This window comes from Saccopteryx leptura, chromosome 10, assembly GCF_036850995.1.
Source record: "Saccopteryx leptura isolate mSacLep1 chromosome 10, mSacLep1_pri_phased_curated, whole genome shotgun sequence".
Lineage (NCBI taxonomy): Eukaryota > Metazoa > Chordata > Mammalia > Chiroptera > Emballonuridae > Saccopteryx > Saccopteryx leptura.
In genome coordinates this window covers 22,154,419-22,174,024 of record NC_089512.1, presented here as the reverse complement: position 1 = coordinate 22,174,024, position 19,606 = coordinate 22,154,419, and the positions used below count along the sequence as shown (strand labels likewise).

The 19,606-nt window shown below is 40.1% G+C and overlaps 1 protein-coding gene and 1 pseudogene across 1 annotated transcript in view; one reads left to right on the top strand and one right to left on the bottom strand.

Moving 5' to 3' along the window:
* The window catches only part of RBMS3 (RNA binding motif single stranded interacting protein 3), a 1,408,740-nt gene that overhangs the window by 234,912 nt on the left and 1,154,222 nt on the right, over positions 1-19,606 (top strand). The gene's annotated exons all lie outside the window — the stretch shown is intronic.
* LOC136382389 (eukaryotic translation initiation factor 4E type 2 pseudogene) lies at positions 14,830-15,512 on the bottom strand (annotated as a pseudogene).

Genomic DNA, 19,606 nt, shown 5'->3' with positions numbered 1-19,606 from the left:
TTGGGTTGGGTTGAAACATCTAAGAGCAGTGTATAATTAGGTGGGGCTAAATTCTAGAACAAACAGCCTTAAAATATTGTAATTCTACTCAAAAGTTTATGTCATGATCACAAAAAATGTCCGAAGTGGACTTTCGTGGTTGAGCAGCTCTCTTCTAAGCTGTGACTCAAGTCCTCCACTGTCCCCTCTGCCTTCAGCCTGGAGAGAAGGAGAGAGCAACGAGATTCGCTAAGGAGGGGTCTAAAAATTATTACAAACGCAATATTTTTTTCATTGTCCTATACCTCAAACATTGACCCTGGATTAAGTTTCAGGAACTGCTTGTACTTTCTGGTTTTATGTAGGAAACTGAAAGTTCAGAAGTCAAACGGTCCAGCCTTTTGTAATTAGTAAAATGGTGAATATAATTTGAAGTTAGTTTTTCCATCTATAACTAGATATGGTCCAGTTAGGCAGGTGGTCAGTTTAGAGTGGGAAAGGGTGGATGCATTCATTAAAGTGGTACTATCATCTTCACATTTCATCATTCTGTAGACCATTTAAAAAATAAATTTTATTATGTTAAGTATATAGCATGATATCAGAGTAAAACAAATAATGGAAAATTTTTCAGTTTTTGTTCATTATGAAATGTATTTTACCTTTATTTCTTTTTTTCTCAGCACTTTAAATATTTCATCTCACTCTCTTCCTGATCACATGATTTCTGAGAAGTGGCATGCTGTTTCTAATCATTGTTCCTTTATTAAGTAATGTGATATTCCCTCTTGCTTCTTTAAAAGTTTATCTTTGCTTTTCTGTAGTTTGAAGACAATATGCTAAGATGTAGATTATTTTTTTGATTTTTTTTAAAGATTTTATTTATTGATTTTAGAGAGGATAGAGAGAGAGAAAGGTGGTGGGGGGGAGCAGGAAGCATCAACTCCTAATAGTTGCTTCTCATCTGTGCCTTGACCAGGTGAGTGAGGGGTTTCTAACCAGCAACCTCAGCCTTCCAGGTTGACACTTGATGCACTGCACCACCACAGGTCAGTCCGAGCTGTAGATTTTTTGATGTTTATCTTCCTTGGCGTTTTCTGAGCTTCCTCCCTGGAGCTGTGGTTTGGTGTTTGACATTAATTTGGGGGAATTCTTAGTCATTATTGTTTCAAATAGTTCCTCTGTTCCTTTCTTTCTTCTCCTTCAGATATTTCCATTATGTGTATGTTACAATTTTTGTAGTTGTCCACAGTCTCTAGAATTCCTCTGTTTTTTCTAGTCTTTGTTCCCTTTTCAGTTTTGTAGGTTTCTATTGATATACAGTATTCTTGTTTTAATTGATTTTAATTTATTGTGTTTACATAGATTCTCTATTGATAGATTCTTTAGTTCGGTAATTCTTTCCTTATCCATATCATCTACTAATAAGTTTATCAAAGATATTCTTCATTTCTGTTAGTGTTTTTGTTGTTGTTGTTATTTTCTATTTTTAGCATTTATTTTTGTTTCTTTCTTAGGATTTCCATCTCTTTGCTTACATTGCCCATCTGTTCCTGCATGGTGTGTGGTCATAGTCGTATTCTTAATTTCAGTCATTGTATTTTTATTTTTAATTCTAGAATTTTTACACTCGATTCTTCATAGCTTCAAGCTCTCTAGCGAACGTTTTATCTTGACTCTATTCTGTTGAAAATACTAACCACAGTTATTTTAAAGTCTAAGTCTGGTAGCTCAAATATCTAGATCACCCTTAGGTCCATTTCTGTTTATTGCTTTTTTCTCTTCTGTCTCTTTATAAGCCTGGCAATTCCGAAATAAATGTCAGACATTGTGTTAATAAATGTTAGAATCTATGGATGCTGTTATCTTTCTCCAGAAAGGATTCTGTTTAGTCTCTGGCTAAAGGATTAGAGCTGATTTGAGGCTGCATTTCAGTCCTTGTAAAATCTGGTCCATTTCAGCTTTGCTCTAACTATGGGGTGGAAACTTACAGAGAATCTGCAGCTAGGTTGGCACTAAATTCTAATTTACACTCCCCCCCCACACAGGCCACATTGCCCACTAGGTCTGCTTAGTCTCTCATTTTCCTAGCAGCTGCTTTCTGCTCTGTTCCCTCAAATTGGCCAATTTCTTATGCACATTAATAGACGATTAGGTTGATATAAGTGGTATAGAAAGTCATTCGCATGTCAATGGCTATTTGTTTCTGGTCAGTAGCCTCATGGTTCTTCAAGTTCCATAGATAACTCTGCAGGGCCTTCCAACATCTCTGATGGCTACAAAGAGATATATTTAAGGCCCTGGCCGGTTGGCTCAGTGGTAGAGCGTCAGCCTGGCATGCAGGAGTCCCGGGTTCGATTCCCGGCCAGGGCACACAGGAGAAGCGGCCATCTGCTTCTCCACCCCTCCCCCTCTCCTTCCTCTCTGTCTCTCTCTTCCCCTCCCGCAGCCAAGGCTCCATTGGAGCAAAGTTGGCCCGGGCACTGAGGGTGGCTCCATGGCCTCTGCCTCAGGCGCTAGGATGGCTCTGGCTGCAACAGAGCGATGCCCCAGATGGGCAGAGCATCACCCCCTGGTGGGCATGCCGGGTGGATCTTGGTCGGGCACATACGGGAGTCTGTCTGACTGCCTCCCCATTTCCAACTTCGGAAAAATTAAAAAAAAAAAAGAGAGAGAGAGAGAGATTTAGTTTGTGTTTTGTTTCACTTTGTTTTGCCATTTTATCTTTTTTTTTCCAGTTGTTTTCAGTAGGAGGATTGATCTGACAGAAGCTGATACATTAGATCCAGAGTGTAGGTTTTGGAGGCCAGACCTATAAGTGACATATATCATTTTCCTTGAGATTCTATTGGCTAGAAAGGATCTCATGGCTCCTCCTAGATACAAGCTGTGCAGTGAAATATAGTCTTCCTGTGTGCCCAGGAGGAAAATAAAACAGTTTGGTGAAAATGTAACATTTTTTTTTTCTGCCACAGGCAATGACTAGTGGATTTATGAGATGCTTTGAAGGTTTCAATGTGATCTCTATTTTCAGCCCAATTTGAAGCTAATAGTTAAAAGATGAGGAAAGGGGCCGAAAACCAGTCTGTGTATACTTTTAAAAAACTCACTATTTATTCAATCCTTTTTGTTCTGGGTATTATGCTAAGCATATTCACCTCTATTCTATCCTTAAATCTTCCCACATGCATCCTGCAAAGTAAGTATTATTACTTTTTACATTTTTTTAAATAGTAAGTGTGAGACTGGGGTTTTTTATTTAATTTGTGCTTTGGGGTATAGACTAAAGACTGATTAATTTATTCCATAAAATGGTTTTTAAAAAATATTGTAAGTTGCTTTTATAATGTCTAGGTAAAAGGTAATACAATGATTAAATCCAAGAGCTCTGAAACTGGGCTGCTGGATTTCAGTGCTGCCTGTATACGTCCTGATTGTTCAACCAGTAGGCAATTTAATTCCATTTCTCTGTGCCTCAGTTTCCTCCTCTGTAAGAAAGAGAGCATTAGACTGTTGTATTAAATAAATGAATTTGAAAAGGGCTCAGGAAGTACCTATTATACAATAAGCAAGCAATGATGATTAATTATTGATATTATATGGAAGCAGATGATTCCATTGCTGTTTCTATGACAGATTCACCTAATGCTCTGTAGCTTTGTAAGAGACGCACTAGAATGTAAGTCCCACGAGTTCCAGGATTCTGTCCCTCAGTAGGAAGTAGAGCACTTGGCATCAGCAAAGGATGCTGACTGTTGCATTTTTTTTTTATCATAAAAGGAGCGGTTTGGCTCCCTTTTCTCACCTGTCCTTGTAGATCCAGCCAATAGTGTCTATTATATATCTTTCCCTCTTTTATTTAACTTTTTTTTTTTGCAAAAGAACTTTTCCCTCCAGTTTTAAAATCCTAAATTGCTCTGAATATGTCAGTTACCAACTTACTCTCTTGAACTGGAGATCACTGTAAAGCATGATGGAACTGTTGGGAGGAGCACATGTAATTTGGATGAGGTGGTGGATATTTATTTTTCTATCTCAAAAAATGTGTGCATTCACACGTTCACATTGTCACAAAACAGCTTGTACTGTGACTTGTGTTTCATAATTTATGTACTTGCTACCATGTACATTTGACAGTTCCTTCCTTTTTTCTGACAGATTTTCTTTTTCTCTTTAGAAGGAAAGAAGGCACACATTTCTAGGCTTGTTTTCACTTTCGCTCTACTTGTGGTAGTATCTCTCTCATCACACAAAATGTCGTTATCTGTCAATCAATACTTACTAAGCACTCCCTGTATCTCCACATGCACATCACCATCAGAGTAGGGTCTAACTATTAGAAAAAGAACATGCAAGGAAAAAGAAAAGGATGACATTGAAACGATTGGAAATGAGGTAATCTACACCAAAGCACGCTGAAAATAAGTGAGGTCTGGCTTTATTATTATTATTGTTATTATCTGTATATCCAAGCTGCTGTAACAAGTTATCACGAATTGGGTGGCTTCAAACAACAGAAAAATATTCCCTCTCAGTTTTGGAGGTCAGAAGTCCCAAATCAAGATGTTTTTTGAGACTGGTTCTCTCTGCAAATCTAAAGAACCATCGGTTCCTTTTCTCTTCTTTTAGCTTCTGGGGGCTGATGACAATCCTCCGGGTTGCGTCTTCGGCCATACCACCCTGAACGCGCCCGATCTCGTCTGATCTCGGAAGCTAAGCAGGGTCGGGCCTGGTTAGTACTTGGATGGGAGACAATCCTCGGTGTTGCTTGGCTCATAGACTCATCACTCTAATCCCTGTTTTCACACCAGCTTCTCCTCTGTTCCTCTTCTTCGGTTAATATCTTCTCTTAGAAAGACACTTGTCATTGGCTTTAGGTCCCACTCAGATAATCCAGGATGACCTCATCTCCAGATTCTTAATTATACCTGCAAAGACCCTTTCTTTTTCCAAGTAAGGTCACATTCACAGGTTCTGAGTGGACATATTCTTTGTGGAACCGTCATTTGTGGTGGCCTGTATGATTTTTCCTTGAATTTTCTCTTTTCTCAGGTTCATAGAAATCTACCTCAATGACAAGGAACATATATATTATATGTTCTCTTGAGCCCATTTGAGTACTCTACCCAGGGAAGCTCTCATAATGTACTAAGATGCATATGTATCTTAAGAAGTATTAGAGGCGTGGATAGCACATGACATATGCAGAGGAAAGAAAGCCAAGGTCATGACATCTGATGACATATTGGAGTTTAGTGATAAGATTGACAAACAGGCCCTGGCCAGTTGGCTCAGTGGTAGAGCGTCGGCCTGGCGTGCAAAAGTCCCGGGTTCGATTCCCGGCCAGGGCACACAGGAGAAGCGCCCATTTGCTTCTCCACCCCTCCCCCTCTCCTTCCTCTCTGTCTCTCTCTTCCCCTCCCGCAGCCAAGGCTCCATTGGAGCAAAGATGGCCCGCGCGCTGGGGATGGCTCCTCGGCCTCTGCCCCAGGCGCTAGAGTGGCTCTGGTTGCGGCAGAGCGATGCCCCGGAGGGGCAGAGCATCGCCCCCTGATGGGCAGAGCGTGGCCCCTGGTGGGCGTGCCGGGTGGATCCTGGTCGGGCGCATGCGGGAGTCTGTCTCTCCCCGTTTCCAGCTTCAGAAAAATACAAAAAAAAAAAAAAGATTGACAAACAGAGCAGGGTATGAGAGTGGTGAGTGCTATAGTATGAATGGCTCAGTGCATATAGAAAGTCCTCTGATTTAAGTCTAGGGGAAATTGGAAAGGCTTTCTGAGGAGAGAGACATAGCAAATGAATTTGGATGAACTGGATAGGAGTGACCTGTGAGAACAATGAAGACAGGTACTCTAGGCACACAGGACAACAAATGTAGACATTTACACTGTGAGACTTCTGGGACCAGCAGGAAGTATTTGGTGTGGCTGGAAATATGGTGCATGAGGTGGTGGGAAGACGGGTCGGTGGGCGGAATGGCAAGATCTAACACTGCAGTTTCACGAGGGCTGCATCATGAAGGATCTCAAGCGCTCTACTGAAGAGTTTGTATCTCTTCATAAAAATAACAAAATCGTTCACTGATGTGGTGACTGAGATAGTATCAGATGAACTTCTCTCAAAATGGTGGTAGTTGCACAAGAGGGTAGTTAGTGAGACTGGAGGTAGGCTGTTCAGTTTCACATTGTTAGATTAATCTGGAAATGATGGAGTGATGAATGCCTCAATTTATGATGATCTAGCCAGAAAGTGGAGGCGTTTGAGACTTATTAAAATGATGTAGTGACTGATTAGAGTTAGGTCACACAGGAAGGAGAGGAATCTAGAATGATTTTCAAACGTCTGGTTTGTTTGGCTTTAATGAATAATCACTCATGGCTGCTGAGGACAGAGAAGAAGGGACATTGAAACTTCCTGAGCCCCATTATCCTCCTTTGTACCACGACTGAGTCATCTCTGCCCTTTCCTTCTCACCATATAATTAGGAGCAAATAAAGGTAAAGCATTTGAAACATTTTTCAAAATCATAAAGCAATGTCCCAAATTATGTAATATGATTGGCTTACACTGCACTAAAATTTACAATCAAAAGAAAAAAATTATAAAGACGTGTAGAACACTATGTGGGCTAAAAGTAAATAGAAGGATTGGATCTTTTGGAGATGGTGAGGAATATCTATCTACAATTTGAGTTCTTTTTTTTTATTCTGCACCCTGATAACATCAGGACATATACTGGAGAAAAACAATCCACAGTCATTCTTTAGTGCCTGTTGTTTCAGGACCCCACTCTGCAGCTTCCCATTCAAGGTTTCTCAGCATCTTGCAGCTTTACCGAGTGAGTGTCCCATCTCTACCTCTGTCACACATGTGCCCCCTCACCCCTCCATGCGCACACACGTGAAGTCTTCTTACTGGTAAAATGGGTGCAATTTTTTCTATCTCACAGGGCTGATGACCACATGAAATTAAACTTATATGACATCTGTATACATTGCTACTTACTATAAGTTATAAAATGTAAGGGACAAATAAATAGTACATTATTATTATTATTATTATTTTATAACACAAACTCTGCAGACAGATCTACCTTGCTCTTAGAGAGCTATCTTTCCTGCTTTCCAAATTTAGAAATTACTGTAATAGATTATGATACATTACTAAGTCCATAGACCCTAATGGACTATGGCAGGGGTTGGGAAACTTTTTGGCTGAGAGAGCCATGAACGCCACATATTTTAAAATGTAATTCCACGAGAGTCATACAACGACTCGTGTACGTTATGCATTATCCAATAAAAATTTGGTGTTGTCCCGGAGGACAGCTGTGATTGGCTCCAGCCACCCGCAATCATGAACATGAGCGGTAGGAAATGAATGGATTGTAATACATGAGAATTTTTATATTTTTAACCGTTATTATTTTTCATTAAAGATTTGTCTGTGAGCCAGATGCAGCCATCAAAAGAGCCACATCTGGCTCGCGAGCCATAGGTTCCCGACCCCTGGACTATAGTCTCTGAATCCTAATGTCCTGATGTCCTAATGTCAGTTTTACACTGTTAGATTAATCTGGCAGGAAATGATAAAGTGATGAATGCCTCACCTAGTTTTCCCTCTTGTACACCATCCCCAATCTTTTTTGAGTTTATATAACATGTAGGATCTGTCTTACAACAGTTAATGCTGGACTATTGAACTATCTGCTCTCTGTTTACTGTGTTTTTTCAAAGTCAACCCTCAGTTCCTCAAGCACACGTATCTAGCACAGTTCAGGGCATCCGGAAGATATGACAACATCTAGGATGGTTTGACAAGCAACACATCTTTTTGATCTTTACAGCACCCAGCATCTCTTCTTTTGGGCACTGGCTGACATTCTTACCTCCCAGTCCTCTCTTTGTATAACAGAAGTATTCTTCCTGCTAAAATAGAAACAGACTCATAGATACAGAGAACGGACTGATGGTTGCCACAGGAGAGGAGGGTCAAGGGCTGGGTCAAAAAGGTGAAGGGATTAAGAAGTTCAAATTGGAAGTATCAAAGCGGTTATGAGGACGTAAAATACGGCATAAGGTATATTGTCAATAGTATTATCATTGCTATGCATGGTGACGGTGCGGGGGAGGTTACTGGAAATATCAGGGGGCCACTTTGTAAAGTATATGGTTGTCTAACCACTATGCTGTTCACCTGAAACTAATACAAAAAAAAATATTGAATGTAAACTGTAAGTGAAAAATAAAATTTAAAAAAGAGGAGGAGGAAAAAAAATAATCAATTTCCATGTGTAAAAGAAAGAAAGTGAAACAATGAGATGAAATATTGACCTTTTAAACTGGCCTCACAATAAAGTGGGGGGAATGTTGGTTTTAGAACAGTTTAATCATATTGGATATATTTTCCTTCATTCTCTGACAGTTCCAAAATTGCCATGATAATTGCATTGTTCTCTAAATACTGTAGTTATAACCAAAGTCAAGATCATATCCTCCAACTATTAGGAAGGAGCTATAGGAAGAAGCCCATAAAATATCCTTGTTCTCTTGCTAAGAATGCAAATCACCTCCCAGCCCAGGGAAAATCCGCCTTGGATGCTGGGAGGCTTAGCCAGATGCACAAAATGGCTTTTGCAAAATGCCTGGGGCAACATAGAACATTTGCCCTAAGGGGTTTCTTAAGATGGAGGTGTATTTATGTGGCAACTCTTTCATTTCATTTTCTAATTCTATTCATGGACTCTAAAGGTTGTATAATGTGAAGAAAAGACTCAGAATTCTTTTGAGTGAAAGCTCTGGTACTTTTAATAAAGGACATTTTACTTAACCTCTTCAAGCTCAGTTTTCTTCTCTACTAAATGGGAGAGAAATATCTTCTCACAAAGAAGAAAATATTTAGTATCTTTCTGTGTAGGTGTTTGGAGAGCGATAGTAATAAGACAATAATAATCTGTCTCTTAGCTTTTTGAGCAACTATAAGCCACTTATAAATGTTTTGGCAATTCTTCCAACTTTCTGCCAAAGCATATTTAAAAAAATTTTTTTTAAACATGACTGTCATGTCACAGATTTATTTAACTCATTAATGAGGGAAACAGCAGGATGTTAAAGCTGATTCAAAGAGAATTTTAAAAACTCAGTGAATATAAGTCTGAACAAATGACTGCTGGAATAAGATTGCTACACTTAGATATAAAATTTGCTTACTTCCTACAGGGCAATAAAATTGGTAAAATGGTAAAACTATAAATAATAAAAACGGGTTACTTTTTGCATTACCATTTCTATCTACTGTTCATATGTAATTTGTAATTCTGTCAGATGAAATCTAAAATTAACATTTCACTTTAAAAATTATGAGCCCTAATCAGTAGTAAACAGTTAAGCTAAGGTATCGTCTCCTAGAAAAATACATAATACAGGAGAAAACCTGTTAGACAATATTCCTATGATTTTGAAAAGACATGCAGTCATTATTTTATCTTATTTCTAAGTTTTAAATATCTATTTTAATAATACCTATTTGTTTTTAATATTTTTATCATTCCCATTCCTGATTGGTACTTTCAATTAGTTATGTATGTATGTATGTATGTATGTATTTATTTGTGTATTTATTTATTTATTACTTCTCTCTGTCCCTGTAAGTCCACCTGTCTCTAACTCTTTTCTCATCAGCCATTTATTGCCTAATTACGTCCTCTGATTTTTTTTTCCCCCATTTGCTTTTTCTCAAGCCATCATTTCAGTCTGCCTTAACTCTTATGCTTAAAATGGACTCAATCCTAATTGACTATGCACAACAATTGGCTTCTTTTTAGTATTTAAGACAGGTAACATTTGCTATTCTCCTCCCGGTATCTCTATGCAGTATAAGAAAAATGAATCTTGGACAGCATTCTTCTATACATCTGAAATCTAAAGCAAACAAGCACGGAGTTCTATAAGCTCAATGAAATTCTGTGGCATTCATTTCTTGACCATTCTTCTTTTTGGAATCAAATGATTAAGAACCTTTTAAATCAGTATCCTAGGTTCAGGTAGAAATCAAACTTAGGAAACTTAGGAAGCCATTACTAAGGGTAGAGATGGAATTTTGTAGAGTTTTGTTGTTGTTGTTGTTGTTTTTGCAAGAGAGAGAGACACACACACAGAGAAAGAGAGACAGGGACAGAAAGATAGGAAGGGAGAGAGATGAGAAGCATCAACTCATAGTTGTGGTTCCTCAGTTGTTCTTTGATTGCTTTCTCATATGTGCCTTGACCAGGGGGTTCCAGCTGAGCCAGTGACCCCTGGCTTAAGCCAGCAACCTTGGGCTTCAAGCCAGTGACCATTGGGCTCAAGCCAGCGACTGTGGTGACATGTCTATGATCCCACACTCAAGCCAGCGAACCCGCACTCAAGCTGGTGAGTCTATGCTCAAGCTGGATGAGCTCATGCCCAAGCCTGTGATCTTGAGGTTTTGCACCTGGGTTATCAGCATCCCAGGCTGACGCTCTATCCACTGTGCCGCCACCTGATCAGGCTTGTAGGCTTTAGAATTTTCTATTCACGTAAGAGTAGGAATATATCTGCTATATTCTAGACCATCTTTCTATCTTGAGCACCATCATTTTCACCAACGAAATGAAAGCCCATATCTAATATCCATTGTGCTTATTAATAAGCCATTGATTTTACAATGAAAATCCATTTATAATATTCATTATGCTAATTAACACACTTCTGTGTTGATCAGAGAGAAAGCTAACTGAAACCTTGTAGATGACATCTCTGATATGTGGTCTTCTGAATAAATGTTAAGGAATCACCCCTGGAGTGTCCTCAAACAGGGAAACTATCCCTCCCTCTCCCCTAGAGGTGTCCCATTCATTTACATACCACAGTCTAGGCTGGAAGTCATTTAAAATACAATACATTCTGCATCACAACCTAGATTTGGTCTGTTTCTAAATGGAGGGAGCATAACCTGTCACAGTCTATGGAAGGCAGGGGTGACAGTACTTGCTGCAGCGGAAGGTTCCTGTCTCTACACTCTAGAACAGAGCTTCCTAAACTTTTTACACAGGGGGCCAGTTCACTGTCCCTCAGACCGTTGGAGGGCCGGACTCTAAAAAATACTACGAACAAATCCCTATGCACACTGCACATATCTTATTTTAAAGTAAAAAAACAAAACGGGAACAAATACAATATTTAAAATAAAGAACAAGTAAATTTAAATCAACAAACTGACCAGAATTTCAATGGGAACTATGGGCCTGTTTTTGGCTAATGAGATGGTGGTGCCCATTCTGGGAAGTACGGCAGGGGCAGGATAAATGGCCTCAGGGGGCCGCATTTGGCCCACAGGCGTAGTTTGGGGACCCCTGCTCTAGAAGCTGGAACAGTGTCAATACTTCTTTGGGAATACAGGTCCCATGTCCCCTGGCCCTAGGGAATGGAGCAAGGAGAGCGTTCCTTTCAGAACTTCTGGGGGGTCGGGCTGTTCCCAGGATGAGACCCCATTGCCAGACAATCGCAGTAGCTATTGGCTACTGAAAAAATATAAGGAAGTGAAGTGAATCATCCTGGGTTTTTTTTTAATTTTTTTTTTATAAAGAAAGAATATCTGTTTTACATTGCTAATCTCTTTTGGGCACTCTTGGCTGTCAGAGCTTCTAAGGTAAGGGGTGGGCAGGAAACAAAGACCCAAAGCAACTCTGGTTTAAATTCAATCGTAATCATATCAGGTTCTTTGTTACGATAAAATCTTAGCCTCCTTACGAGGAGGTTAAAATCCCTAATTGATTCAAAGTGAATTTAGTCTCTCCAAAGATGAGCAAGACGAGACAAAAACATGACCCGTTTTTTTTTTTTCCTTCCTCAGAGTCCATGGTTTTACTGTTTCTTTTTTCTCCCCACTATCTTAAGAAGTTTTCTCACAGACACAGGCTCTGGCCACTTGGGGAGTAGAAAGATTCATGGCTTCCTCCAAACACAAAAGGCTCTGGTTATTTTTGGCAAAGGGGGCAGCCTGCGTTGATTCGTTGGGCACTGCACATGCTGTGCTCTGGCCAGAACTTTTACCTATTTGTGACAATATAATTTCATTTATGTTTAGGGATGAACTGTATGCCCCCTCTGTCAGACTAACGTAGAAATATATCCACCAGGCAAGATTCTTAACCTCTCCTGGTGAACTACACTGCATATAGCCTAGTGGCATGAAATAGGATTGCAGATTGATTTCTATTCTTTTTTGTAGAAGTGAAGGGTTTGCAAAAGTTACTGAGACTCCCAAACTTTGCAGTTGTGAAATTTCTGCATTCGTGCAAGACAGCGATCTACATGCAAGGACTTAATTCCTACAATTGCGATTACAATTTAAGTGATTATTTAAATAAATGTTCTAGTTTTAGAATCGGTTTTTTTGCCATGTGGATGGTAATGTATAGTGTTTGGTTTCTGTGTGTAAACCCTAGCACAAGTCCCATCTTACTTTATTCCTTTTTTTCCTCTTTCTATTTATTTGCTAAGTTTTTCTCTTTTTTTAGTGTGATTTTTAGAGTTTTACATATGCAAGTGAGTCGAATGCCGATATAATGAGCCCCACAGATACCCCTTGCAGCCCTCTCAAATCACAATATTTTCCCCAGACTTGCTGATGTTATTCTTTTACCTTTCCTTGCGAGAAAAAACCATAATCATAAATGTGATTTTTTTTATTCTCATGCATGTTTTTTATATTTTTAATACATAATTTTACATCCATAAGTGATAAGTAGTTTCAATATGCAGGTTTTTACATTTTATAACTCCTGCATAGTTTTCTTTTGTATGATTTTGCCATAATTTATTTATCCATTTTCTTAAAATGTTATCAGTTTTTCACCATTACAATGAGGCAAAAAATCATTCTTTCCATGTTTCCATATGTAAGGGTTCTCCAGAGTATTAGACTACAATGAAATTGTTAAATTTTTGGATATGAATATCTTCAGCTTTACTAGATATTGCTAAATTGCTCTCCAAAGAGAAATGTTGGCGTTCTTTATATATGCTGGGTACTAAAATATTGTTGGTAATATGCACTGCAAATGTCTTCAGTCCGTGGCTGGTGTTTTTGTTTGTAGTGGGTTTAAAAAGTAATATTAATTTTAATGTATTCAAAGGTACCAATTTTTTTTTTATGTTTTGCACATTTTGTGTCTTGTTCTATAAATCCTTCCATTTTACATGGTTACGAAAATGTCACCTTCTCCCTCATTCTCTGGTTCCTTTGTCTATGTGAGCATGCTTTGTGGATTGCCCTATATTATAGGAGCACTGGTTTAATTCATGTTAATCTAGATGCAAGGTTTAGCACTTCTTGATATTCTCAGAATGTATTAGCGAGAAAGGTAAATTTCATAGTATTAACAAAGGAGTTCACATCTAGGTCACATGAGATAAATCACTCCTCCTGTTAGCTATTTCTAATCTCTCTTTTTGTTAAATCTTGACCTTACCAGCACTTTCTCTACCAGAACCAACAGAATTTTTTCTCCCTTTTTGGGGAGAAAGAAAAGAAAAAACCTCTTTGCTTCATGAAAAACATCACCTGTTTTGTTATAAAATATGGATAATAGTTGACAAATTACCCAGCAACAAGAAAAGTATCATCTCAGTCACAGTGGGTCTCTTAAAGAAATTTTCATAATCATTTATTCACTTTTAAAAATTATATTTATCATGCATCAACTAAGCATCAAGCCTTAAACAAAGCAATGTCCCATGTGGAAAAGATTGAGAAAGGTGATCTGGGAAAGCTTCTCAGAGGAAGTGACAGTTAAAGCAAAATGGGAAGAATAAGGAAATAGCCCTTTCAGGGTGGGGGAAACATTTAACAGGAAGTTAAATGACATAGGCTAAAGCCAAATGCAAAGAAACAGGGGTTGGCACATAGGAGGAACTACAGCGTTGGCTACAGTTAGTAGGTAGAGCGGCAGTACACTAGAGTAAAAGAGGAGACCAATTAGAATGCCATTGCTACAGTCCAGGTGGGATGCAACGAGGACCAAGATTAGCTCTGCAAAAGGAGTGTCAAGAAATACACCTTAGTGCAATAAATGACAGGATCTTCTAGCAATAAATAGAACAGGAAAGAAAATGTAATAAAAAAAAAGGTTCCCCGTATTGTAATGATTAAAAATGGGGCATAAGCCTGACCTGTGGTGGTGCAGTGGATAAAGCCTTGACCTGGAATGCTGAGGTTGCCGGTTCGAAACCCTGGGCTTGCCTGGTCAAGGCACATATGGGAGTTGATGCTTCCTGCTCCTCCCCACCTTCTCTTTCTCTCTCTATCTTCTCTGAAATGAATAAATAAAATAAAAATAATTTTTAAAAAATGGGGCATAAACTGAGATGGTGAACGCTACCCAGGTAGGATTAGGGTAGGGCAGGGATGGTGGCACGTCAAGAGTTTGGTCTTATGCAAGTCACTTTCAGGTGCCGATCCAGCATCCATGTGGAGACTGAGTATTCCATTGGATCTAGAACTCAGAGAAGAGATCAATTTGGGAATATCAGTTGGTGGGAAAGGGAAATTTTTTCATCACGGAGAGATAGATACACAGACTGGAAAGAAGAATGAAGAAAGATCTCGCTTTGGTTCCGAGGCTAAACTTTATTTTTTACTTTTTTAGTTTAGCACCCTTTATTAAGTGATCTCAGTTGTGTAGCTGCTGTGTGTCAGCCTGTTCTTAAAATAGAAAATGCTCTTCCAATACCTCTTGTCCAGTACAGAAGGCTCTTCCAGTAGCACAGCAACGGTACTTGAGACTCCGATGATGCAAGCTTCAATGACGGTGCCGTCCAGAGAGAGAGAGGGTCATGGTACATTCAATCACACTTTGGAGAGGTTTTGAAAAAGGAGCCTTTGGGGGCCCAGGCTGCATGGCATTTTGATGCTGTGGGTATGGGTCTTATATTCCATTACGGTGTTGGGAGGTATGTTAAATACTTGCCAAAGCATATCCTGGATTTGGGCTGTGGTTACTTGGTTTCTGGCAGTCTTATCCCATACTGAAGTAATGTCCTCCTGAAACTGGACAGAGACCACAACCCCACAGATCTTCTCCCCAACCAGGCCAGGATAGGATTCTTGCAGCAACAAGATGCCATGTCCGTCTGCAGCCAAATAATCTACTTGCCACCATTTTTATTTACATCATCTTCCCATGTGGGTTTAATTCATTCTTTGAAAAGATGGAAGTCACTGTGGCCTGTCTAGTCCCCCTGGGATATACCGTGTGGCTGTGGAACCTCTAGAATTGCTTTAAGTTCACAGCATTGAGCTGGTGGGTCAGCCTGGATTCTCCTGGAGTCCCAGAAAGTGTAGTTGTACTGAAGAGGGTGCTCTGCTGGTCCCAGGACAACAGCCTTCCTCTTACTACTGCTCTGACTGTTGTCTCATTTCCTTTTTTCCTTCCCACCCTCATTCTGCATGCTGTTTTCTTCATTTTGATCATGGTCCCCACTGTCTTCATCTTTCAATGCGTCAAACTTGTTCATCCTCTCACTGTCACCACTGTCTCATGGAGTCTCATCCTAAACTTTAGATTTCAGTGACTACCAGCCTTGGCCTTCAATTTCTGTGCATGGACAGGGATCCTGAACAGACTGTATCCCAGGGAACTCAGAAAAAAGTCAAAAGATGATAATTGTCCATTTGGTCCCATTTCTAAATCTCAGTGTTCCTCTGGGAGTCTGCTGATTTTTAGAATTTTCGGAGTTAAGTGATAGAAAGCATTGTATGAACGTACTTCAAAAATAATGAGGTTGAGAGTTTTGCAGGCAGCACAACTGATATGCCTATGTTCGAGCAATACTAACAATTCCAAAATTCCTACTTGGGTTTCTGTTAATATTTTCAAAGTATATTTGTTATTTAATTTTGTATACCTGACAAGGACTTTGGTATTTTAATAAATTGTGCTTACTTTTTCTTATTGCAGGTGAAATGATTACAAGTTGAGGTTCTTTGGCAGAATCCCCTGTGTGACTGAATAGATGTATTTGCAGTTTATAATTTTTTTATTTATTCTTAGTGCTTAATCCAATGGTATTTCCCTTTAGCTGAAAGTTGCAGACAAAATTCTGGGCTTCGTTGTCCAGTCTTCCTGATGACAAGTATACTATTAGTCAGAAAATATTGGGTGCCTACTCTGAACCAACGGCTCTGGTATACCCTTGAGAGTTACCAGAAAAAAATAGGTCATCATTTCTGAATTCAAGAACTGACAGTCAGAAAAAGAAACTGGTTTGTAATTACCTACACACATTGTAAAAAAAACAGTGAAAAAATGGTTAAAACAGATTTTTTAAATGCTGAGTCACTTTCAGGTAACAATGACCACATGACGTGGGTCTACAAATATTACTGGTAAAAACTAGCAAGTAAACAAAAGGTAGAGATCACCAATAGAACAAAATAGATAGAATTAATTGAATGCCCTGAATTTCTCCGAGTAGCAGCCAAGAAAAGAACTAAAGCATTATAGTGTGACATGACATGTCTCTGAACTACAGCTCCAACATTTCCAAAGCAATATTAGTGAGTGTATTATTCAGGGTAGGCTAAATGTTGAAACCTGCGATGTTAGAACCTCAGTGTCTAACATACTACAAGTTTCTTTCTCCCTCATTATATAACAAAATGGTTACGTCTGGTGAGATAGCTTCCAGGCTCTCTCCATCTATGGATTCTTCCTCCTCTAGATCCTCAGAGTCCTCTCCATGAAGGGGAAAAGGAGAAGGACTTACAAATGAGAAGTTTCTATGCAATAAGCTTGGAAGAGGCTGACTCCATCTTGCCAGAGGACCTCCATGACATGGCCACCCTTAACTGCAGGGGAGGCTGGGAAATACAGTCTCGATGTGTTCCCAGGAGGAAAGAGAAAGGTTTTGGTGAATAGATTAGTCTCTGCCACAGAGTCGGCACTATCCCTTGAGTTTCCATTAATCATTCCTAAACTGAGGAAAAGTGAAACAGAATTTTTCTTCACTTTACTCCTTTTTGATGAGGGGTAGTGAAATAGCTAAATGAGAAGTGAACAACCAGGGTGACCCAATCTCAGGAAAGAAGGGCTTTCTGGCCTTCCCTTAGAGTGGTAACACTCAGAATAGCTCCCAGGGTGAGAGGATACACCGTGACATAGGTGGCATGAGCGCTGGTTTTAAATGGACATCCATCACAATCGGGAGGCACTGGGGAACCCAGGTCTTCTAATAATGACTGCTGTCCATCTCAGCTAAGCTCTCTTCTTCTCATTCAGCCACTCCACTGAAGCTTGCTAGGTTCAACAGAACAAAAATAAACACAAGAACAATTTACTAGGACCTGGAATGCCCCGGCTTTATTTGTTGTTTAGAGAGATACAAATAGGTCTCAGTGGAAAGGAAGTTAAGAGGAACTCGCTCACTCACCCTGTGACAGATCAAATAGAAATTCTGGACAAGCGTCTTATGAAAACTTATGAGATGCAAAATAAAAGCCACACGGCAGCTATAAAACACACTGCAGAGGGGAAAAACATAAGAGCGAAAGACAGAGAACCTGGTCTAGAAGAAAACTATAACTCAGGGAATTAAAGGAAACCTCAAGCGTATGCTGTGTATGATATTGAAGAACAGAACAGAATTGAAAATTTAGTTCCAGAAAAAGCTCAAAGATGAAACCACAAGGTTACAGGATGTGGTTGCCCGGGCTAGGGATGCTGGGTGATGAAAATCCCCCTGTCAGTCTCCAAGGCACAGAACACGGTGAAGACTGGACAAGAGACGGCGGACAGAGAAGAAACATCGTGCTAATCTATGCATGGAAGGAACTGTGCGTTTCCTCAGACCCAAGGACAGCAATAAAGCCAGGCTGCCAGCAGAGAGAAGAACCAAGAATCGGGAAACCACCCGACTCTCACCATTTCTGGCCTCTGCTGTGTAAAATTTCTCTCTCTTTCTCTGCAGTCTGCCCGGGTTCTCAGCCCACGTGGAAGAATATGTTTTATGTTATACTTCCAACAACAAATAGACCGATTAGCTGGCTTTCAATCACAACTCCAAATTTCTAGGAGAAAAATCTTTTGGATTCCCAGCTTACGTGATGTCTAGTCTCATCAGCCACAGGAGAAGCATAAAGTGATACAGCAGGAATAGTTCGTAAGTTCTGAGTGTGAACTGGATGTTAGACCCTGTGAGGCCGAGTGCTTTGTACGGGGCATCTCATACAACTTCCACACGGGAGAGAGAGAGTGCTGTCATTGCGTTAAATGGATGATTCCACTGAGACTCCGAAAATCTAAATTGCTTGCCCAATGTCATACCTATGTTTCAGAGCTAAGTTTCAAACGCAGGTGGCCAGCTCCAGAATCTGTCCTCAGCTTTTATGCTGTTTATTACCAGAACTCTCAGGAGCCCGTTACCAAAAGAACAGAGGATGATGGTCTATGGATTGGACTGATCCCCTAAAATATAAACATTATTTTTCTAAAAATGTCTTTGGGCTAGTGTCTCAAGAGTAGACTGATAGGGTCGCTGGCCATACTGCCCTGTGGCTTTTCCTGACAAGCTGCCCTGATGTATATCCCTTGGGAAGTGGCTGAAAGTGCTTCTCTGTCACCATTACTGCCAATGCTGGGGACTGAAATTCTATTTTATCTTTGCCAGTTGAGGAGGGAGATAGATTAGGAAGAATTATTCCGAGTTGGGTAGCGGGGAAACCTTCACAGAGGATGTCAGTGGGGTCACAGCTAGAGAGAAGCAGAAAGGCCTGCACGCCCATGGGCTGTTTGGAGAACGCAGGGCAGTCTGGTGGCTTAAAAATAGCGTTGACAGTTATATTTAGAAATCAGTCCAGAGAACCACAAAAGCTGAGGTGAAATACTATGGCCTTGTTGAAAGCATTTTAGACATGAGAGGTGCTATCATTCTAAAAGAAAGTAGCCCCTAAATAATCTTTGTGTGAGACATTTTACCTATGGGACTTTGACACGGACACACACACTCAGGTACATACGCATTTTTTTTCTGTCCCCACCGCCTCTGCTCTCCGTACAAGCATTTCCATGCACATACCCATTTTGTTTTAAAGATGCTGATGGGGTTCATATAGGATTGCTTGTATTAGGATAAAATACATTCACTAATGGGATGACAGGTGTGAGGGCTTTTCGGCTCCGAAAGGCATCTGAGGAGAGACATTTGCATTCTATGAGAAATCTATGCTAATATAACATTCACACTCGGAGGAGAAGTTTAAATTGCAAATTTTGAAAAGCTCAAAGTCGGTAAATAATATTCTGGGGGGGGGGGACGAGGGTGGTAGCGTGGAGGCATTTCAGTGAGGACGTCCACGTGGAAGGAGGGCGTTCGCCAGGTGTGAACTCTTCTGGAGCTGAAGTCACGCGGGAAGCCTGGGGCTGGGAGGGAGTTCTGTTCCTCTCTGACTGTGGATTGCCCACTCTGGAGTGCATCAGAATCACCTGCAAGGCTTGTTAAACCTAATTGCTAGGTCCTCCCCTTCCCAGAGCTCCCCACTCAAAAGGGTGGGGGGATACACTGAGAATTTGCACTTCCAAAAAGCTCCCGGAAGACACCTGCCTATCCCAGGG